This window comes from Palaemon carinicauda, chromosome 10 (assembly GCF_036898095.1).
Source record: "Palaemon carinicauda isolate YSFRI2023 chromosome 10, ASM3689809v2, whole genome shotgun sequence".
In the NCBI taxonomy this organism is placed as follows: Eukaryota; Metazoa; Arthropoda; class Malacostraca; order Decapoda; family Palaemonidae; genus Palaemon; species Palaemon carinicauda.
This window is the reverse complement of record NC_090734.1, coordinates 41,741,551-41,766,550: the sequence shown is the minus strand read 5'-3', so window position 1 is coordinate 41,766,550 and position 25,000 is coordinate 41,741,551. Positions and strand designations below refer to the sequence as shown.

At 37.0% G+C, this 25,000-nt stretch overlaps 1 pseudogene; it reads right to left on the bottom strand.

Moving 5' to 3' along the window:
• LOC137647957 (uncharacterized) overlaps positions 1 to 21,746 on the bottom strand; it is a 69,024-nt pseudogene extending 47,278 nt beyond the window's left edge.
• Between the last annotated feature and the right edge of the window lie 3,254 nt (positions 21,747 to 25,000).

Sequence of the window (25,000 nt, the reverse complement as noted above, 5' to 3'; positions counted from 1 at the left end):
ATGGGGAGGTTTTTCATTCAGGTTGAAAGGCTTTATTTGAACACATGAAAAAGGCCAATTATACAAGTAAAATTACCGAAAATAGAATAATGCATTGCATATATACGTGTTTGTCCAAATTGTATATGGAAGACTAGAAGTGCACATATAAATATATATATATATATATATATATATATATATATATGGCATATACCCGTCAGTCCATCGTCTTCTCTACTTTCCCCTGTTTGTTTTGCTATCTCTAGGAACCTATTTTGTTATTCTTAATGTCCATCTATTATCTGTTATACTCATTAAATGTCTTACAATTATCGATTTCTTTCTTACATGTTATTATATTCTCCCTTCAATTAGTTTGCTTTCTATCAATGTTGCTTTTTTTCTTTTTGTGTTATTGCCTTCATTATTTTTTCCGTAGATCATTGTGTTGTAACCAACTTACGGTTTAAAGCTTTAGTAATGCTCCATTTTTTTATGCATAGGTTAATACAGGTAGGACCATCTGATTACATATATTTCTTTTTATAGAAATTGGTATTTTACATTTCATATCTTATTTTGTTTACAAACCCCATAATACCATAATTATCGTACTTTTAATCTCGGCCCCATATCCTGTGGAAACACTTACTGTTTGTCCTAAGTATGAATATTTATTAACATCTAAAGGTTCATCCATAATCCTTATCTGGATGTCACTCAGCATTTTCTATGAACATAAATCATATTAGTTTTCATTCCTACATTTCTGTTTTCTCTATTTAAATATAAAATCATATTTTGCAATTTCAACCATTATCTACTAAATAGCTCTATATCCCATGCAAAATTTAGGTTGAAAGGGAATTCACCTTTAAGTTTCATTTATACATTTTCCCGATATCAATTCCGTTAATAATATAGTAGAGATGGAGTATTCATGTCTATATTCTTTCTCAATTTGAGTTGCTTTAACTATATTCAATTTCATAATTGTTGTACTTCCTGTACAAATATTTTCAATTGTCCGAAAAGAAGATTCATCTAAATCATGTGTTTGAAGTGTATTGATTACGGAAATAAAACTTATCTCTTCGTCTATAAATAACATGCATGGTGGTTTAGTCATAATCTATTGATTTTTCCATTAACTGGTTAATTACGTTGATATCATCAGTTGTTGGATATCCATTTCTAAATCCAGCCTGTTCTCTTGTTTGATTAAAGTGTGGCTGTTTTTTATTCGGCTTAATATGATTTTTGTAAATATTTTATATATTACTGATAGCAAATTTATAGAGCAGTAATTTCTAGGTCTTTTGTGGCGCCTTTTTGTGAATTAGTATTATAATGATAAAGTTTTTCCAAGCTGTTGTTATAAAGCAGTCTGGCAGACTTTTTATGTAAAGTTCAAGCTTTCAACCATATCAGTAATTCCAAGAATCCATAGGTGGAGCAATTCGGTATTTATTTCTCTATTATTTTACTTGGAGTAAACCAAAAGTGTCTCAGATAATAATGTATCTCACCAGTTAAGGAAAATGAAGAAACCATTAAAAAAATGTACTCATGTTTTGACTATAACTCCGACCAGTGGGGCAGCAAGACAGTTAAGCATGCTGAGATTCTCAACCGATGATGAATGAGAAGAATTGTTGCCAAGCATAACAGAGTATAAAACTAACAAAATATGGATAATTAATCTCCTGTCAACAATGGAATGCAATTGGAATAAGGAGTTGCCGGTAAACGATATTCTACAGAATATATTGACAGCAGTGAGAAAATATGAATTGCAAACAGCAGAAGTCGTGATTATGATTATAGTCCAAGAGTTACCAGCCATTTATTTACCGGAGATGACCAAAATTCTAGTGGGCATTTTTGGAAAGGGTCTACCATGGGACATCCAAAAATGGGTATCTTTAAGTTGGGCAGGGGTGGGTGTGGATTTTATTAACTCCTTTTGCCCGAAAACGGTCTTTTAATTTTTCAGCAAAATAGGGGGGTGGAGGAAAGTAAATTGGCTTTGATCCTGGGTCTAGAATAAAGAACTATATACCAAAATGATGCTATTGATATGCAGATTTATTTCATATCAAACAACATCAATTAAACGATTATTGGGGGTCACCAAGGGTCAAAAGGTCAATGTTAGCCTTTTGCAATGCTGGTTTTGGGTTTTAGCTGTATTTTGGCTAAATAAGACATCAAAATTTGCCCAGGGTTTACTAAATATGAATAGAATATAAAGAAGAGACATAAATAAAGTTTTTTGAAGAATATGGGATCTATTCCAGCAATATGACTGATATGACAAAAGTCGTTATTAAACGGTTCCTGTGAAATGTACGCCTCAAACCGTTTCAAATTTAGTTGATAGATGGTTCACCTATATTACTGAGATTTGTTTTATTGACTCTGTGTGTGCACCTGTTTTGTCTTTAAAATATTATAAAAACAGCCTCTACATTGCGTTTTAACATCCTTGAAGTTTGTAAGTGTGCACCTGAATTGCCTGTGTCCTTGTCACTTGAGGATTTTAAGAAAGAGCAAGTAGAAATTCCAGACCTTATTCATTTGCTTTTTACCACACTTCTCTGTGTCTTGCAGAATAAAGATAAGCCTAGTGAGTAAGTAAAACTAAGGGTAGTCTCACTATCCCAGGATGTTATTTACTGTACCAGCCAGGGATGAGTAAAACAATCCAAGCATCTTTGTCTGGGAGTCGGAATGAAAAGCCTCACAGGTAGTCGCAGAGTTGTGGAAATTCCTAATCACTAGGGTCATGCGGTAAGTTATCACACAGCTGAATCCATTGAGACAGATATAGCGTCAAAAATCACAGCAAAAGGGCAGCTTTTACCAGATATGCTTTTACCTCAAGTTGGTCTCTCCACAGGTCTTGCTTGGGATAATTATGACGAGCTGACAGAAACCCAATCTGGCAAAGACACTCGACATGACACCATTGTGATATGCTAACAGAATAGGCCTGCTGCAGGTGTGATGCAAGGTGCTGAGACTGAAGGGACCACAAATACTTATGCAGCTACTGACCAAGTACCTGTGAAAAGACAACGAATATTTGATGCGCCTTAGCGACTAATCATGCCATATAAAAGAAAGCCATCACTGTCGAGGTTCAAATTTGAAAATATTCACAAGATCCACAATCCAGCCTGGAGATAGCAAAGAAAATTAATATTATCTGGTTAATGTGCTGCTACCTGATGTCCAGCACCCCTATGTGGCAGGCTGGAATTTCTTGGCCACAGAGGACAGACTCCCTTTGCAGTAGATTGTGTATATGGAAAATTTTGAACTGCCACCAAGAAGATTGGATGCAGTTAAAGAAACTTTGGTCAGGTCTCAAAAGGTTGCAAGTGAGTGCAGTGAGGCATATGCTATATTGACATGTGACCTTGTTATCGCAAAACCTACACTCCAGAACCAAGCACAAGAATCCTCTTTCTTTGACAATATGTTTGTTTGTTTTGGTGCATTTCATATTTCCATGGCCTATTTCAGCGCATTAGGTTATATTGTTGAATAGTCTGGTTGTACCGAGGTTCTTAGCTTGGCTGATGTGTTGGCTCATGGTTCAGTACGAGGGTTCATTGATGGAAAACATTTGAACAGATGCAAGCGTATCCATCCCCTGTTTGCACTTGCCTTGCAGATTCTGCGTTTTAAGCAATTTTTGGTAGAAAGTGGAATACCAGATAAATGCATGGTGTTGCTGAATTAATTTTCTGCAGACCCATCACCCCAATCACTTTTGACATTATTGGAGTCCGCTGTAATTTGTAATTTGTTGGAAAGATATGGTAAATTCTGTGATCAGACTTGTCAGGGCCATCATGGCTCTACTGCTAGGTTCTGGTTTCTCTACATTGATCTTATTCACATATTCATGCTTTTTGACAGGGTCAGCAGGACATATGACCTAAACCTCTACATCTATGCTTCAGGCTCAATTATTCCTATATTCTTTGCAACTCACAAGCCAAGCTATGCCCGTTGGATGTCATTGTATCACCTCAATCTGCTCAATATGGAAATGACAAATCCCGGAATCAAGCAAAGTTTTGAAGCAGGTGCACTCTCTGTGCGGAGAACTAGGAATACCTTTTCCAGAAGTGCATTTGCTATTACCTTACAGCAAGCTGTGAATAGGGATGCCGCATCCAGCCAAAAAGGGTATTGCTGCATTTACACAGAATGTTGCAGTCTGTATGGGGTTGACAGTGACAAGATCTTTTAGGGGATTATTTGTGAGTTGTCTCCTGGAAATGGCTGGAATCACACTGGTGGATGATGCAATACAGGAACTAAAGCCATCAAGGATAGCCAAAGACAATGCATACCTTAAGAGCACGATCACAGAGGTGGAGAACACTCTCAATCCATTCACTGTTAATGATGATATTCTGTATTGCCTAAACACCGGATGGTGTGAAAGACAGATTTCTGCAGTCAAACGAAATTGGATCTACTTGGCATCAAGTTTTTGTCAATGAATATAATGTAGATGGTGGGCGTTTTGAACGGACTGTTAAGCAAAGAAAGCTGATAAATGTCACACAGGATGCAGTAACAGTGAAATTCACCACAAAGGACAAACAGATAAAGGAAAAAAAAAATGCACCAGAGACATATTTAGAAGGCTGCTGTATTTGTCAGTAACGCAATAACTTGATCTCAGTATTGACCTGTCCGATCCTCTCACTCCAGTTCATTTCTCATTGTGTCATATAACTGGTGATATGAACAAGACATCAAAGAGGACATTAATGGAAAAAATTAGAAGCAATGGGAAACTTGAATGCCATACCAAACAGGACTGATTTGTATATTATTGATCCTATATTCTTCTTCCGTACGCTTGACATGCCATCCACCTAGGGGGGCATAGCAATGTCCATTTTGAAATAAGCTTGTAGCACTGGTGAAATTGTACACATAGTCTGTGACACATATCCTAAGGGCCAAGTATCAAGGACATTGAACATGACTTGTGTGGTAGGACACCCACTACCTACATAATCACTGGCTCGTCACAGAAAAGACCACCAGATCTCAACACGGCTTGGAGCACATCACATTTCTAAACAGAGTTTTTGGCCGTCTTGAAGGATGAATGGTCATCAGATAGATATGCATCGACTCTTCAGGGACATCAGGTCTACTTTACAGTGGAACAGGAATGCTACCTTTACACTTCAGCACGTGAAACTGTCAACAGGATCCTGGTTCATGAGCTTCAGTGCAGGCATGAAGAAGCTGATACACGGTTACTGTACCATGCAAACTTTGTTGCTGTTAACCATGATGTGGTCCCAGTGATTGCCATTCGCAGTAACGACACTGACGTCTTCATCATCATTCTCTACCATGCTAGGTTTCTTAATGCACAGATTTGGATGGATGCTGGATTGAGTTCTAGAAATTCCATGCGTTTCATACATATGTCACATCTCACATCTTGCAACCAAGCTTCCATGCGCTGACAGGCTGTGATTACACAGCCTGTTTTATGAGAAAAGCAAAGTGGAAGCCATTTGAAATAATGAAAAACAACCCTAGGTTCACATCAGCAATTAGTCACCTTGGAGACTCAGATGTCATCGATCCAGATGTTGCTGCTGTAGTTGAAGAGTACTTGTGCATTGTCTATGGAGTTCGGAACCTGACAAGTGTTGATGAAGCCAGGCTTCAATTTTTCCACAAGTTGTATGCCCTTAAGAAGGAAACTGATCCGTCTGATAAAATCAAAACTACAGACCCCTGTTGTCTTCCTCCTTGCCAAAGAGTGTTGCAACAGAAGTTGCTAAGAACTAAATTTGTTGCACACAAATAGGGGAATGCAAGGGAAGCCCATCCAGACTCATTTGGTCCTTGAAGGACATGGCTGGAAAGTCCAGAATGGCAGATTGATGATTGTCTGGTTCACTGGCTCAAATATTCCTGATAAGTTAACCATTGAAGAATCTGATGTACAGGAAGATGATGATGATGATGATGATGAGATCAGCCATTCCTCGGATGAAAAAAAGGAAATAGATTTTTAGAGAACTCCATACTAGTAATATAGCTGGAATAGATCCCACGTTCTTCAAAAAACTTTATTTGTATCTCTTTTTTTATATTTTATGCATATTTAGTAAACCTTTTGCAAATTCTGATGTCTTATTTAGCCAAAATACAACTAAAACCCAAATCCGGCATTTCAAAGGGCTGAACTTGACCTTTTGACCCCTGGTGACCTCTAATAATAAATTAATTAATTTAGTTTAATATCAAATAAATCTACTTATCAATAGCATCATTTTGGTATATAGTTCTTTATTCTAGGCCCAGTGTGAGAGGAGCTGCAGCCAATTTACTCTCACTAACCCCCAAATTTTGCCGAAAAATGAAAAGCCCGTTTTCAGACATAAGGGGTTAATAAAATCCACACCCACCACTGCCAAACTTGATGATACTCATTTTTGGATTTCCCATGGTAGACCCTTTCCAAAAATGTCCACTAGAAATTTGGTCATCTCCGGTAAATAAATGGCTGCTAGCTCTCGCTCTATTAAAGATGTTAGCGAAAAATATTGATTAGAATAAAGATATATCAATTCCGGTAGCCTCACGGCAATGGGGAGAGAGTTGGATGATGTCATGGAAAGAAGGAAATAGGACTTGTCAGTATATATATCATCATCATCGTCGTCGGCGCCCACTCGTGTCTAAGTATTGGGTTCTGTCGTTTGCCATCAGCCTCCTATCTGTGGGGTGGGTGCTTATGCCTGATGTGGCTGTTAAGTCCTAGTCTGTGGTGGAAGAGTCGCGGACAGTGTTCACAAGGGAGGGTAGGTGGTGGGCGGGGCTGTTCTAATCGCTCTCTCCTTCTTCTCCTCCTAGCCTCCTCATTTTGTCTCCTCCTCTCCTCGAAGTCCACGGTGCCATGGTGTACTGTACTCCTCCAGGTTTTCCTGTCCCTGGCTGTTTCTTCCCATGAGGAATAATCGATGTCAGTTAGAGCCAGGGTGCGCTTTAGTTGATCTTTATAGCGCATTTTCGGGGCTCCTCGTGGTCTGGTGCCCTGGGTCAGTTCTCCGTAGAGTATTTTCTTTGGGAGCCTAGATGGATCCATCCTATGCACGTGTCCTATCCAGCGGAGGCGGTGGTGGATGATGGTGGCCTCCACGCTGGTCAGCGAGGCACGTTCTAAGACTTCAATGTTGGTGGTGTGGCGCTCCCAGGGATTTTCAAGATCTGCCTCAGTTTCATTTGTTGGAAGCGTTCTAGGTTTTTAATATTGTTTTTATATAGCGTCCATGTTTCACATGCATACAGGAGCGTGGAGAGGACTACTACCCTGAACACCATTATTTTGGTGGTCATTGTCAGAGCGTGGTTGTTAAATACGCGGCAGTTGAGTCGGCCAAAGGCGGAGTGGGCTGCCCTGATCCTGTTCTCCACGTCCTTTTTGCTTGTGGGAGTTGATGTTAGGATGCTCCCTAGGTAGGAGAACTGGTCCACCTGTTCTAACGGTTGGTCATTCACTGTGGTATTGAAGTTGGGGAGCATCAGTCCTGGTGGATGTTGGCCGAGGGTCTTGGTTTTGTCTGAGTTGACTTGCATCCCAAAACGTTCGTAGGCAGAGTTGTATGCATCAGCTAACGACTGCAGGTCCTCTGCCGTCTGACCTGGGGTGGCATTGTCGTCAGCATACTGCAGTTCTCGCACTGCACACAAGGTGGTCTTGGTTCTGGCGCGGAGTCTAGCGAGGTTGAAAGCGCCTCCATCCATGCGGAAACGTAGGTCTACTGAGGGTGTGTCTGGGGGAATCTCGTTGAGCATTGCTGTGGTGTATAGCGAGAAACACGTCGGGGCCAGAACACAGCCCTGCTTCAGGCCGCCGTTGATGGGGAATGGGTCTGAAAGAGAGTTCTGGTGGCAGACTCTCCCAACCATTCCGTCATGGAGGGCACGCACCAGCTTGACAAAATCGGGTGGGCAGCCATATCTTTTGAGGACAGCCCAAATGGCAGGTCGAGGTACTTTGTCGAAGGCCTTTTTCAAATCCCAGAAGATGAACATTACGGGCTGTTGTTGTTCGAGGCTCCTCTCTTGTAGTTGTCGCGCACAGAAGATCATGTCTATGGTCCCGCGGGAAGGTCGAAAGCCGCACTGGGACTCTGGCAGGACGTCTTCTGCGAGAATAAGGAGGCGGTCAAGGCGAATCCGAGCGAAAATCTTACTCGCGATACTTAGTAGTGATATTCCCTGGTAGTTGTTACAGTTCTCCCTGTCTCCCTTCTTGAAGATGGTAGTGATGTTTGCATCGCGGAAGTCACTGGGGGGGGGGGGTCTTGGTCTCCCATATTTTTAGTATAAGGAGCATCAAACGGTTCCTCAAGCCGGGGCCACCGTGAGTGAGGAGCTCCAACGGGATGTTGTCTGGCCTGGGGCTTTGCCGGGCTTCATGCGCTGCAGGGCCTTGTTGAAGTCATGGATGGAGGGTGGTAGTGCCATCCAGTGACGGACGGGATGCTGCGGGGTCATTTGCAGGAGATCGTCTGGGGTGTCTGCTTGGTCATTGAGGAGGTTCTCAAAGTGAGACCTCCACCTGGCCAGGATGCCCTCGCTGTCGGTGATGGTCGTAGCCACATCCGCGTCCTTCAGGCTGCCCACTGATGACCGTGTGGGACCGAATATTTCCTTTGTTGCTGCATAGAATCTGCGCAGGTCACGTTGGTCAGTGAAACTCTGTATTTCTGCAGCTTTTCTTTGCCTCCAGATGTTCTGGGCTTCACGGATACCTCTCTGGCAACCAGCTTCAGCCACCTTGTGAGCACATTTGTTAGCTGCTGTTGGTTGGTTTTCCAAAGTCAGGCGTGCTTGTCGTTTGGTTTCAATGAGAAGAGTGATGGTAGCATCATTCTCATCAAACCAATCTTGCCGTTTCTTGGTGGTGTAGCCTAGTGTTTCCTCCACGGCACAGGTCATGGCATTTCTGAGGGTGGTCCAGTGGTGCTCAACAATGGCCTGACCCACAGGGTCTGCGAGGTATTGTTCGCAGGCCTCCTTGTAGTTCTGTGCCACCTGTGGGTTGCGGAGCTTACTACAATCAAAGCGTGCGTTGGTGTGGTACGCTGTCAGGTGCCCTTCTGGGTGGTCGTAGGGTCGTCACGGAGAGTCAGGAGCTGAGGAGTCTGTGGTCCGTCCAGCAGTCGTCCGCTCCGGGCATGGATCGGGTGATGCGGACGTCTCCTCGATCTCTGGCTCTGGTCAGGACGTAGTCCGGGGTGTGCCAGTGTTTAGACCGTGGGTGTCTCCATGTGGTCTTTTGTCGCTTTGGTAACTGGAAGATGGTGTTGGTTACCACAAATTGGTGTTCTGCACACAGACCCAGTAGGAGTTGGCCATTGGCGTTGCAATTTCCAATGCCATGGCGGCCGATAATTCCCTCCCACAGGCGATGGTCTTTGCCTACTCGGGCATTAATGTCGCTTAGCACAACGAGCTTTTCATTGGCGGGCATACATATATACGTACATATATATATATATATATATATATACAAATACATATATATATATATATATATACAGTATATATATATATATATGCCTACATATATATATATATATATGTACCTACTGTATGTATATATATATATGTATATATATATATATATATATATTTATCTATATATCTATTTATATATCTATCTATCGATCTATTTATATATATATATATATATATAGATAGATAAATATATATATATATATATATATACATATATATATATATATATATAAATATATATATATATATATATATGTATATATATATATATATATGTGTGTGTGTGTATATATATATATATATATATGTATATATATATATATATATATGTATATATATATATATATATATATATTATATAGACATATATATATATATATATATATGTATATATATATATATATATATAATACACTAGATGACAGTGGTAAAGTTCAGGAAAGCTTGGGGAAGAATATAAAGATTACTAAACAGAGAAATAAAGGTGAATAAATGGGGCTGGTCATATTCTCCATTTATATTTGATGAGGCATATCACAAATGTCCATATCAGAGAAATTATAAGGAAAATAGATGGAAAGATTCCATGAACGGACATATAAGAGTTATTTGGGGACATGAATGACCCTGTGTACGTGATAGCTGCCGTGGCTTTGAAAGAATATATGGTGGAATAGATTAAGGAGGATGTGGAAATTAGTAAGTTAAAAGATTGTTGTCATTTCCAGAAGCTACGAAAATGGTAATCCTGAAAACATAGTCAATACTAACCATTAAGTAGAAATATAGACAGCCACAAATATCCACTTATTTATTATCCTTCTAGCAATAGTGGACAATATTCAGTAGATAATGAGGAGCAAATTCAAAAATTAAAGAATAATTATGAATGACAACCATAAAATTAAACAAACGAAAAACATAAGTAAACAATCTTCCTGCCATTATGCCCATGTTATCTAAAATGCAAAATTAGGAGTTAAACTAAAACAAATACATGAGTGAATAAATAAACTATTAGCGAGATAAACACCTCATAAAGAAAACGAACAATGAACACGAAATAAACTCCTTTCAAATCCAAAAGGAAAAAAAAAAAACATCAAACCATTCTCTAAAGTTAATACAGTATGTAAAGTTGCGGGGATAAGGTAGGTCCAGCAGGTGTCTGGCGAGCTCTTACCTCTGCAAATGTCATTTAATAACAACGTATTCTGAAATTAATTTCTCGAGTCAGATCCTGAGCTGAATCTCTCACCTAATGAAGAGCGGCAGCCATAAGCAAAGGATATGCCGGAATAGAGCGACTGACAGACTGCTTCTCAAACTCTCAATGTACCACCCCGCCTATGATGTCCTGTGTTGACCCGGCCTAACTTTGGCCGAATCTGCCCTGCCCTGTGCTGTCCTACCTCTCAATGTGCTCACGGCTTTAGGTTTTTATCAAATGTTTAATAAAGCCAAACAAATTTTTATAGATCAGTATTTATGGCTATATTTTTGGATAACATTAAAAATCTGAGATGGATATTAAGAGCTATTGTTTTCAAGAAATATATTCTTTTTGCTGGATCATAATTCTGTATCAGACGTAAGATACACATGTTACAATCACTCTGCTTCTTCTTTAGAAGAGCTTCCTCTCCTTTTCTTAACTTTTGTAATTTCGATTTTGCTAATCGATCTTCACTGCTAAGGGGTTCAGCGTGTGTCAAAATGTTTCGATGAATCCTGGAGATTATTTTGAGCAATGTACCGTGAAAACCCTCCAAATTATATTTTATAGTATGCGATCCTTCTCTCAAACATCGGGAAAAAACGTTCTATAATTCTAATAAAAGTTTAAGATACAAGTTTCATCCTACGACACCTCTTCGTCTAATTAGTCCTATAGACGTAAATCCAAAGTAGGACACAAAATGTTGACGGATTTCGTTATTTATCAAAGGCATCAGTAACATAGGGCTATAAAAATTTCCAACTTTGAAATAAGGATAGGAAAATGTATAAATTTGAATACTAAGACTTTGTTTCTAAAAGTATGTATTCTCGAGAACAAGGTTACAATTAAGAATTTAAAATGTATTTTAGGCGTCAAACAATGGAATCACCAACCTAATCGTTTAGTAAAGAAAGTAGTTATGTGTTTCAAGTTTTCAAGTACCGAATTGTCCATGGGACGGATTGTCCTAGTACCAGATTATCCGGGCCCAAACTGCCCGGGCCTGTATTGTACGGTACTGAAGTGTCCGGGACGCATATTCCTGAAGTCTGGTGTAGTATATACAAGCCCCGTCCCCTCACCCGTCATTCAGTGGCCAGGCGCCGCCCCTTTACGTTATATCAGCTACAGCTGTATAAACAACCTTTAAAAACACGCTTGTAGCTGTTTGAACTAAGCCTACTTTATAAACAATTAATGTAAATATATATGATATGTTCATGCCATTAAGTTTTCTCCCTTCCTAGGGTACGCTGTACAAAATTAACATGGTGTATTACGTTTAGTTGAATGATAACACTGTAAATCCAGCCAATTTTTGTCCGTAATTCCACATTAGAAAGTCGAGAAAATTAATTGGAATGCATACCATATTTACGTCATATTTGGATAAGACATGCGTATATATACTTGTATATTATGATTTTTTTTTTAATACTAATAGGATAAGATAACCTATATTAGCATTATGTATATTCATTTATTACAACACCCGGTTTTACGCCTCAGAGAATAGTAAAGTAAGATTTATCATACTATTCTTTTCCCGGTAGTACCTTAATCGATTTCATATTTAGTTCTATGCTTTATATGAACTACCCACTTCACTTCTTATTCTTAATCTTCGCTAAAATATCTTCAAAATTATAGTCTTCATATTACTATCGTCGGGAAATTGTCCCACCAGACAGTGGAAGAGACACTCATGAAGCTCTGTATTTCTTAAGGAAGCAGTACCCCATGCAAATAGTTGCACTTAATAATTGTGCACTGAGCACCAAGTCACTACATTACTATAAATAAAATAACGATTAATAATGTCAACAATAAATATGTAACTAAGCTGTTCTTGTTTTCTTTTAGATAATAATTTTTATTGTCAACTTAAACACGCCCACAGCTTCATCTAGTCATGGATACAATAAAACGGCAGGTACTATTTGTTTCCTTTTACGACTAGTTAAAAAATAACTATAAAATAAAAAAAATATACATTACAACAGAGAGAGAGAGAGAGAGAGAGAGAGAGAGAGAGAGAGAGATGCTTGCAGATTGCACCATTGTTTTTTTAATGCAAGTGCATATACCAATATTGAGGTCTACCACATATATTTGTTCTGGGTCACTCTCACTCTGCACCTGGTGTATACCACCACCCAAGGGTTTTATTGCTTCCAAAGGGAGTGTGTCCCATGATAACTTGCTTGATTCGTCGTTGACCCAGTGCCACATCCACTATGCGCTGTCTCATGCAAGAGTCAAAAATTTCTGCCATAAACACTATCAGCTGTGCAGTGCTGTAGGCCTTGCATCTGAAAAATAATGATAAACTAATTAATTAGATGGCTCTACATCTAAGGGTCACCTACCAAAGGCATCTTCCTACTATGAACAATACTATCTATTTAAAAAAAAAAAAAAAACTGTGTTAGCTTCCACCCTTTATGACAGTTTACTTTGCTATGTGAAGAAGAAATGTACTAATGCAAGTCTCAGTTAGTATTTGCAATATAATAAAACAACCATATGTTGCCTTCTGTTGATAAGATGTCTCCATGTGACTGAATTTAAATAAAGAACATAATTTGAAGAACTACCTAATACTGTTAAGATATCATCTGCAGCTAGGGTGGTCAATCTCTGACTCTTTAAGGTGTAACACAGTGGTTCTTAACCTTTTTCATCCCATGACCCCCGGGACTAATCAGAGTATTATTATGACCCCCATAATAGATTTGGAAATAATGAACCTTGTCAAAGGGTCAAGTAAAACAAATTACAGGAAGACCATGGTTTACTCCTATACAATTTTATTGGAAACACCACAGAACAAAAACCTTGAAAAATTCCACTTACATAGCCTCTACAAATGCCATAAAATTATCAATTCCAAAGAACTATTCAACACCATACAACACCTAGCACCTACTTCTCATTCACTCAGTGTGATGGTTGAAATTGTTTTGCAGCCATAAGTCTATCAAAGCGAGGACCAGTGTTCGATAGGCAACACCTCATGTCAGTATCGATGACAAGCCTATTGGGTGCCTTTGTTTTCAGTGCAACCATTGCTGAGAATCCAACCTCGCATCAGTAGGTTGACGGGGACTGAATCAACATGGTTAATGCACGCATCGAGAGAATAGGACAGTAGTCCTTCACTTTGCCCAAAATGTTGGGAGCTCTTGTTCGGCAAAATCACTTTTAAGCTGAGAATCCTCATGAATTGATAAAATTCTACCTTAGCAGCAATATCAGTATCACTGATGGCACTATCCTTACTGAAAAGGGTCTATAGATCCACGCATCAGTACAGCGGCTCGTTTAGCTCCTGGAAAGTAATTTTCGATGCCGTCATTTACTGCCAAAAGATGAGTGGAGATCTCCTCACGGAAACTACATTCAGCATCTGGCATGGAACCCAGGAGAGTCATCATCTCCATGAAGAAAGTGATGTCACCGTCTTGAACTCTTTTCTGGTAAAGTTGAATTTTAGACTTTAACGCTGCCACTTTGTCCCGAGCTGTGTGCATCATTGTAACGTTTCCTTGGATTGAAGTATTCAGAGAATTTACTTCCAAGAAGAAATCTGCCAAGTAGGCAACCTTTGTTACAAAACAATCATCCTGCATCTTTTCATGAAGAAGATTCTCCTTTGCCATATGACCACGTTCCAACAGCATTGTTATTTCTTCGCGAAGTTGTAGCACACGATTTAAAACTTTGCCGCGTGAGAGCCAACGTACCTCTGTATGATATAGTAGAAACAGAAAATTCAGCACCCATTTCTTCACATAGCAATTTAAAAATCCTTGAAGTTATTGCACTTCCTCGTATATGGTTCACAATCTTTACAACGTCAGTAAGCACTTCTTGAAGTCCAGGTGGGAGATTCTTCATTGCCAAAGCATACCGATGAAGCATACAGTGAGTGAAAGAGATATGTGGAGCGGCATTCTTCATGAAGGCTTTGAAGCCCGATTTGCAGCCGGCCATAGAAGGAGCTCCATCTGTACACACTCCAACAAGTGCGTCCCAACCTAGTTCGTGCTTAAGGAGAAAGGCTTCAAGGATTTTGAAAATATCTTTTCCACGAGTGGTTGTGGCCAGTAGTTCATAGAATATGTACTCGTCTTTCATAACTTTCACGTCAAGGTAACGAACATAAACAATAAGTTGGGAACATGAAGCAACATCCGTTGACTCGTCCAGTTGCAATGAATAGACTGGGCTACTCCTCACAGCAGCCACTACTTGCAGCATAATATCGTCACTCATGTCCGAGATCCGACTCCTGACTGTATCATTCGAAAGGGAAATAGCCCTCATCTTGTTTGCCTGCTGTTCTCCAAGAATTACCTTCGTTGCTTCCAGAATGCAAGGCTTAATCAAGTCTTCGCCAATATTATGAGGTTTCTTGGTCTTAGCAATTTTTAGAGCAATTCTGTATGAAACCTCCAACGCTGCTTTATTCTGACAAGCAAAGTGACCAGTGGAATCGATGCGACTGGCCTTCAGGGCAGCTTCTTTTTGCTTGAAATAGTCCAAGTTTTTGTCCCCCAAATGGCTGTGACAGGACTCAAAATGGATCTTCAGCTTGCTTGGCTTCATACTTTCGTGACTCAAAACTTTGCTGTAGATGACACATTGCGGCTTAACCACTGAGTTCTGAATAATGCTTGTGAAACCCATCTTGAGAAAGGCTTCATTGTACGTACGTTTCTTGGCAGATATAGTGCAAAAAGGAAACGACAGAGTATCTGGAAAAAAAAGAAAATCTCGTTTCAGATCTCGCAGGCAGAAAAGGTAAAAGATGGAAAAGGTAACGCAACGTGAAAATAATATGAAAAAAAAACGTTGTTAGGCGCCCATAACAAAGGAAGTTGGAGAAATAAGTAATGACGTTTCACATGGCCACTTGACTTACCGTAACTGGTAACCATGACCATATTACAATTCATATCACAAAACTGTCAAGCTTATGTTAATTTCTATATACTAATTGCTATAGCAAAATTATTTCTTAATAATTGTATACTAATTTCTCCTAAAAGAAAAAAAAATGCTTAGCGTGCAATGTAAACATTAATCAGTATCTCACTTGATCTCGCAAGAACACTCACCCAATCATAACAACAGCCTCCCCCTTTCTACCCCCCCCCCCCCTTTACTCTCAACGATTCAAATTAAATAGTAAATAATTTACGTACTTCCTCATTGTTTTGCAGTATTTTTATTTATAATTATATGAGAATAGGTATTTTCATGTGAATGATCAGTATGCAATGAGCATGGACTCAGGGAGATGCGTATGTACGATCATTAATGAAACAAGGTGAGGATAATGTAAATTTTGTTCACCTTGCAGCCCTCCCACCCATGGCCGCTGACCAATGGCAGGGCGTCAGAGATATTACGTTATTCACGTCACGTATCACGTGACTTGGAGGAGTATCCGATTGAGCTATAATGGGAATTTAACGCTATTTTGGTAACACTGGCTATGGTTAATGTGTAACAGACCACCCAACTTGTGACCAGTGTTGTACTCATCAAACTGGTAAGAGCCCTACTGGCTATTTCAAATACGTGTATAATATATTTGAAAAATAAATTATTCTCCAGAACCCTTTGTGACCCCTTAAGAAATCCCAAACGACCCCCACGGGGGTCACGACCCGCAGGTTAAGAACCACTGGTGTAACATCTGGCCCACCAAACTTATAAACATTAACATGGGAGTCTGCCCTGCTAACCCTTAACTGGAGGCATTTTTTTATGTAGGGACCCTGGGTGCAGTTTTCAAGCAGATGGAATTGAAACTTCAAATTGTAATTCCACAGTAACAAAGACGAGTTCTGAGGGGTGGCATGGACCATCTACAGGTGCCGATTTCAAACAATTGCTAGCAGCACAAACAGATTATTCCCCAACAACTAAGGTCAGATAATACCTACTAGTGCACTTTGGTTAGAGCATAAACACAACACAACACAACAAAAAGTATTCATGACAAGCAGCCTCAGCCCTATTATTTATTTGTATAGATTCCAGAAGACTGTGCTTGGAGTCACTTTCTTTCCCCAGCCTGTAAGCAACTCATATGTATTTCTCAACTGGCTCTCACTCTGAAAAGACAGTCTGCCCCTGATATATAAGTCAGGCTCAGATATTTTACTGGGCAATATAGGCCATTACTCTAGGGCTTGCTGGTAACTTGGGGTCCACTGAGGACTTCTTTAGGGACATGGGGATGAATGGTTTGTTTCTTTGTTTCCTAAATTTACTTGATATTATTATTTTTTGGGTCACTAATGAAAAGTGGTCTTGGGCCCACATACAGATATATCCAGTCCAGTTGTGTCAAATTTAACTAAAATAAATAAATTAGTCTTAGTTAAGTTTTATCCTTACCTATTAAGAATGATATCCTTAATGATACACATTGTTGCCTCACAGTAATTGTTAGTGTGATGGCCTCTCAACACTGCACCAGCTCTGAAGGCAATCGCCCACTCCTCTCGCCTTGGGACTAGGGTGGTCAGGTAGCTGAAATATTGAATTGAAATCGCTATAACATGAATTATTTCAAATGGTTAAAGAAAGGAAAAAGTGCATATTAAAGTTTAAAACTTGATCCATATTCTACAACAGAAAAAATACCTGCACTACTTTCCAAAGACTTTACTAATAGTGAGAAACCATTTGAAATTGGGGTATTTTTAAGCAAAAGGATTGTTTAGTAGCTTCTCCAGCAAATCTTGAAAAGCTTCTATTTACTCTGCAGAAACAAGAGATTTTACTGCAGCCATTAGTTCTTGGCGATCTTTTTTATAGATGCCATGCTTGGAATTAAGGAGCCAGCGCCATACTTTTTGTAGTATGTGATATATACATAGGAATTGCTGGGGGTAGACCAAGTGACTGCTAAAGCCTTTCTTTCTACATCACAATTGTCCGTCATGAAGGACTGCGTCTTTCCTTTCCCATAGAAGGCGTAGTCCCCAAGTGCTTCCTTTACCATACCAAACCCTGTAAAGCACACAATAGGAAATTATATATAAATTGCATCCCATAAAAAAACTTGAAAAGCTAATACACGAAAAATAGGACACTAAGAATTAAAGGATACACTATACATATCAATTACCTTTAGTTAATGTTGCTTCATCTTGAGAAGAGGTGAAAACCACAGCCAATGGCACAGCCCCAGCTGGTTCCGCACAAAGGAATGGTATGACTGCTGTGTTTAGCTGATCAACACAGCCTGATGCATCAATAAACACCACTTCCCCTGCCTCTCTCAGCTGCCTGTGTGCTCTCATCATGAAGGGGGTAACCAAAACAACTGAAAACTTTTCATTTTCATGACTACTTTTCAGAATGAGTTCTGGATGGTCTTCTGCATATTTCCTTATTGTATCAAACATTGATGGGGTATTTAGTCCTCCTTGCTCACTCTGCCTCCATACTGTCCACATATACTGAACAGACTTCGGAGATGGATTTATAGATTTATTGGCTTGATCGTACAAGTCTTCACTCAAGTCCATCTTTAACAAATGGTGCCTGTATGCTTGACCTGATGTCAAACCTCTAAAATATAAGCACATATTTTTTTTTATACCCACCCTGTGTTGGGATGTAAGAATACTGTAATTGTATTCTTTGCTTTTTGAAAACACCAAATGGAAGGAATGGATAGATGGGCCTACAAAAACAGAAGAAACATGTTGCTAAGTAGTACATGTGTAATATATGTAAAATTACATGTTAATATATGACCTAAGAGGTCAATATGGAAGTAGAGCTAGTGTGAGAAATGCCATAGTCATGTTATAACCAGGATGCGAATGCCAAACCTTAGCAATGTAACATTTTTATGAAGAGTAAACACAAATACAAACCGTGAGAAAGAGTTATGCCTCACCGGATGCAGGTGTCTTCCTCTATTAATGTTTAGTTTACATTATGTGTTTAAATGCTGAGATAACTGACCATACGATATCTGTGATATTGATATTTTAGCCAGTTCTTATTAAGTTGTCATATGGAATGGTCATCCGACCAAACCATCTATACTCCTGTGATGGAGATGTTAATAACTGTTTTAAAGGAATAAACTATTTTAAAGTTAGCTTACCTAGACTTACTTGAAGATGTAACCTACCATGTCTAAATATAACAACACATTGAAGAGACATTTGATAGGAACCCGAATGTGTGTTAATATCAGTACCACACCAACACATGTAGTTTCTAATGTGATTTTAACTGCCTGTAAAAGCATGAAATGCACAATGTTTTATTTTTGGAATACTTTATTTACTTGTGGTAGTGCTAAAAAATAAAACTCATAGGGCATAATTTCAGTATATACGTACTGTATTGATGGATTTGGATATAACTTACAGCTTATTTCTAAGCTTAAAGTAATATGTGGCAACTTATTACTTCTTACATTATATATATACATTATATATATTATGCTTAGAGCTTATATTATATATCTTGACCTTAATTAAAGCTTATATTATACATCTTAAACTTACAGCTTATATATCTTAAGCTCAGAGCTTATATATCTTAAGCTTAGAGCTTATATTATATATATTAAGCTTAGAGCTTCTACTATATATCATAAGCTTAGGGCTCATATTTTACATCTTCAGCTTAGAACTTATATTATATATCTGAAGCTTAGACCTTAAATTATACATCTTTAGTTTAGAGCTTATACTATATATCTTAAGCTTAGAGCTTAAACTATATATCTTAATCTTTGAGTTTGTTACCATTTTTTTTAACCTCGTACTACATTTTATGCACTTGCCATTGGTCGAAGAAGACACATGAGCTTCACCATACTGTATAAGATTTCTGAAAAGAGGGACTTCAACATAGAAATTCCGTATGTATATGAGGGACTAAAATATAGTATTAAAGAATAAACAAATATATATATATATATATATATATATATATATATATATATATAATATATATATATATGTATATATATATATATATATATATATATATATATATATATATATATATATATATATATATATATATATATATATATATATATATGTATAATTGTGTATATATATATATATATATATATATATATATATATATATATATATATATATATATATATGTATGTATAATTGTGTATATATATATATATATATATATATATATATATATATATATATATATATATATATATATGTGTGTATATATATATATATATATATATATATATATATATATATATATATATATATATATATATATATATATATATGCAGAATATCAGAAAATGTACTTAATCTATTCTTAGGCTTCATATGGAAGCACTGCATGCATAGTTTTCTTACATATTTATAAATTGAAAACAGTGATGTATGTATCAACTACTTATTTAGTGCTCTTCCCAGAAATCACTGTCATTATTTTTTTTCTGGAAAGAACACAGTACCTACAGTATAAGGCAAAGCTCAATTGTTATGAAATATTTAAAGTTTGATGATTTATGCACATATACCTTGGCTCAAGTAGTTGTTAAACATCTCTCTGGTGCATGGAGAAACTCTCAGTTCATTCAGAACATCAGACGTGTCAAGGGGATGGTTGTGATTCCCCTGATCATCATGAATCATGGAAAGCCCCTTCTATGTTCAGGAGATCTTGAGTGCACAATCTTGATCTCAACATCCATAAGCACCTTGCAACTGTGAAGAAACTGCAATTATTAAGTCTACATAAAACTTTTCAAAAAAAAAAGAATCTTAAAATCAAAAGGAAAACAATAATACTGTAAAAAAAAATATGTAAAAAAAACTCCCCACAGGGTTACGTTAGTTTAAGAGCTTTAGTTAAAATTAATTTCCCCTGAACCAATCCATGCTCTATCAGTTGGTATGGTGATATTTGCGAATACGAGGTTGAAACATTGTTTTGTAAGTTTCGATGTTTCTCCTTTTCTTATTTTATTTTCTTTAGGGGGGTGGGGGTAAAATTTACTTATAACCATCAGTTTAATTACTCTCTTGTCTTTACCTGTGCATTGCAAACTTGGGAACTGGATGGAAATTTTTGTTTTTTTGGGGGGAAGGCAAATTAACATCAAATATCAAAGAAAATTCCCCTAAACTGGCGAATGCATAAGTAAGGTCTAGACTCATGATCATGCGGCTATTCACCCAAAAAAAATATATATAGCAGTACGGTTTAGTTCACATATGAAATGCAGTTCTAGAATGGTATCAAAATTTATCTATATTTTTGCATTGCTACCTAGGGTATTTCAAGGAAGTCTTAAAGAAAGTTCCCTAATTTAATTAAACTGCCCTATTATTTAATGGCCATTTGTAACTCATTATGCCTCCCTTACTCTAAACATAGGTTTCCTGTCATTTCCCGAAATTTTCTGTGCATAACTTAAGTTATATAGCACCCCTCGCTAAAGGTAAACTTAACCAAACTTTTTTGTTTGTGTGGTGGTATTCATAGTGGATGGGAGGTCATACTACCACAGTATGTGATTTACGACATTAAGGAATGCCTAAGGAATTATAAATACAGTCGAACTGACCAGAAAAGTTTCAGCCGCTATTACGAATACTCAACCTTAATCCAAATCTACCTTAACAATACTCTTTAAAATAGTTTTTCTTATGAATAGCTAATGCTTACCCAGTATATGTCTTCTTGACGCCTTTGTGTTGGAATCCATGGTGACATTTCAGAGTTTGGCGAAATAGTTTCCTCTGCCCCACGGAGTATGTGTTGTACGTGTTGAGGCACATACGATTCTGCAGGAAAACAAATCTTTCCATCGTTGAAAGTCTTCTCTACACCTCACATTTGTCCTGAAAGTCACAGACTCCTCTACCACTATATAATTACTTTTAAAGCTCTTCACTTCAAGCACACTCTCCATGTCTGAATGAAAGGCAGGCTCTGAGAATGTTTTCCATGTATTGGTATTGAAAACGGGTGTAGTAATAAATGAATATATTTCAAACATTATGGTAATAGGCTATCTTGTTTCATTAGTATTCACAAAAAAAAATCATACAACATACAAGTATATATACACATGTCTCAGCCAAATATGACGTAAAAATGGTATGCATTCAAATTAATTTTCTCGACTTTCTAATGTGAATTTATGGACAAAAATTGGCGGATTTTACAGTGTTACCATTCAACTAAACTTATTACACCATGTTAATTTTGTACATCGTATCCTAGGAAGGGAGAAAATTCAATGGCATAAACATATCATACAGTATATATTTAAATTAATTGTTTATAAAGTAGGCTTCGTTCAAGAATCTACAAGCGTGTTTCTAAAGTTTTTTATACAGTTTTAGCTGATATAACGTAAAGGGGCGGAGCCTGTCCACGGTTGATGGGCGAGGGGGCCGGGCTTGTATATACTACACCGAACTTCAGGAATATGCGTCCGGCATGCAAAATTTTTTTCCCAAACAGGAATGCAGATTGGGGCGGGAGTTCGTGAGCAGAAAACAGATTTAAAGGGTAACTCCTTTATTACGGCTGCGTTAAGATTTGATGGGTAACTAGCTCATTAAATTTATGATCAGTAACTGCAATCATAAAGAACTGAAATGTTTATAGATAGCTTAATAATAATAATAATAATAATAGTAATAATAATAATAATAATAATAATAATAATAATAATTACACACACACACACACACACTCACACACATACACACACACACACACACACACACACACACATATATATATATATATATATATATATATATATATATATATATATATATATATATATATATATATATATATATATATATATATATGTGTGTGTGTGTGTGTGTGTGTGTGTGTATGAAAAACTAAGTGTTACTGAAATAACTAAATTTTCTAAATTTTCCTTGCTCTTCCCGTTTTCATAGTTCGAATCGTGCAAGCAGCATACATCCTTTTCTTCACAAATCATTATCATTACTTTTATATCTATTCTTGTCAGTTTTATGTGTTGATTTCTTACTCTACTGCTTGAGTTATTGGGTCCTTTGACTGGCTAAACAGTATATCTAGTTACGGCTAATTTTTCCTCTGCTTACACATTTAACGAATAGTCTGGTCTATTCTTTCCACATTCCCAGCTCTCCTTATACTCCTTTTAACACTGAGATTACCTAACAATTCTTCTTCGTTCAAGGGTTTAACTACTGCATAGTAATTGTTCATTGGCTACTTTCCTCTTCGTGAGGGTACAAGAGACTCTTTAGCTATGGTAATCAGCTCCTCTAGGAGAAAGACACACCAAAATGAAACCATTGTTTTCTTGTCTTGGGACATGGCCATAACCTCTGTAACATGGTCTTTGACTGTCTTTTGGTAGAATTCTCTTGCTTGAGGGTACATCCGTGCACACTATTCTATAGTTTATATATGGAAGATTTATTTCAATGTTGATACTGTCCTAAAAATATTTTACTTTTAATTGTTCATTACTTGTCTTGTAGTTTATATATTTCCTTTCTTCACTTGGCTATTTGTCCTTGTTGTAGTCATTGGTTTTTAGCATCGTGCTTTTCCAGGTAGGGCTCTAGATTACCTAATAATAATAATAATAATAATAATAATAATAATAATAATAATAATAATAATAATAATAATAATAATAATAATAATAATAATAATAATAATAATAATAATAATGTTATCAGCTAAGGGGGCCTCAATAAAATAGAGTAATTTTGACTGATCAAGAAAAATGAAAACCTTTGGGAAATACACAGGTGCTTCATTGGCTTTGCCTAATGCAAAGAAATGAAAACTGTGTTTGAAAAAGGAAATAGCAAGCAAGGTTTAGCGTGGTGCTGCATTTAGTCATCGCTCATCTATACAAGGGGTCAGGAGATGTATTCATACAGGTTGTAAGGTGAAAGATACTTGCGACAGTGAATTGAAAAAGCGTTAAGCTAGTAGCAGACAGTAGTCAAATGATCCCAAAGAAGAGACCAAGAAATGCTCCTCACTCTCTAAGTCAGTGTGTTACTAACAACGAAAAATTGGACAATATAAATCTTCCAAGATGTAGTTGGATGTGTATGATTTATTACCTTATTTTTTATATCGAGTGAATTATGCAACTTCATGCTGTAGTATGGTCAATATGTATATATGAATTTTGCAATGAAGAATGTCTATATATTTGGCTAAGAGTCATGTTTTAATCTAGATTAATCCTATTAGTTATGAAATGTCACAGATATGTGTTCCCCTGGGAATCTAACACAAAATAACAGAAGACAAGAGGAAATTACAGAAAAGCTACAGAAAAATACTTCCAAAGAAAATCATTATCTATTAACACAATCTCTCTTATCATATGTGTATCAATCCAGTTTTTAAATGAATACGAATATTCTACAAACTTCTCCCGATGCTGAGAATATTGATGCACGAATCGACTGAAACTGTTAAGAACATTGTTGCTAACACATGCAAACTTTGGAAATTCAAAGTATTTTAGTAACATTCAGTTTTAAGAGCTAAAGGTCAAATATTGGCTTTTAATGACATATGCATAGCAGGTGAGTGTGTTTATACATACATATAGTGTATAAACATACACATATATGAATGCACGCATACACACACACACACACACACACACACACACACACACATATATATATATATATATATATATATATATATATATATATATATATATATATATATATATATATACACACACACACACACACACACACACACACACATATATATATATATATATATATATATATATATATATATATATGTGTGTGTGTGTGTGTGTGTATGTATACGTGTATGGTTTATACAAGCATATAGTATATTTACATGTGCACACATACAACCACAAATATATATATATATATATATATATATATATATATAATATATATATATATATATATATATTATATATATATATATACATTTAGAGAGAGAGAGAGAGAGAGAGAGAGAGAGAGAGAGAGAGAGAGAGAGAGAGAGAGAGAGAGAGAGAGAGAGAGAGAGACCAACAATAAATCTAGCCATATATATGATCGTGCACTAAAAGAGTGACTTAAGAAAAGCTATATAACTTAACATGTAACTATTTTAGTGGTAATTAAGGAAATGATAATCATAAAT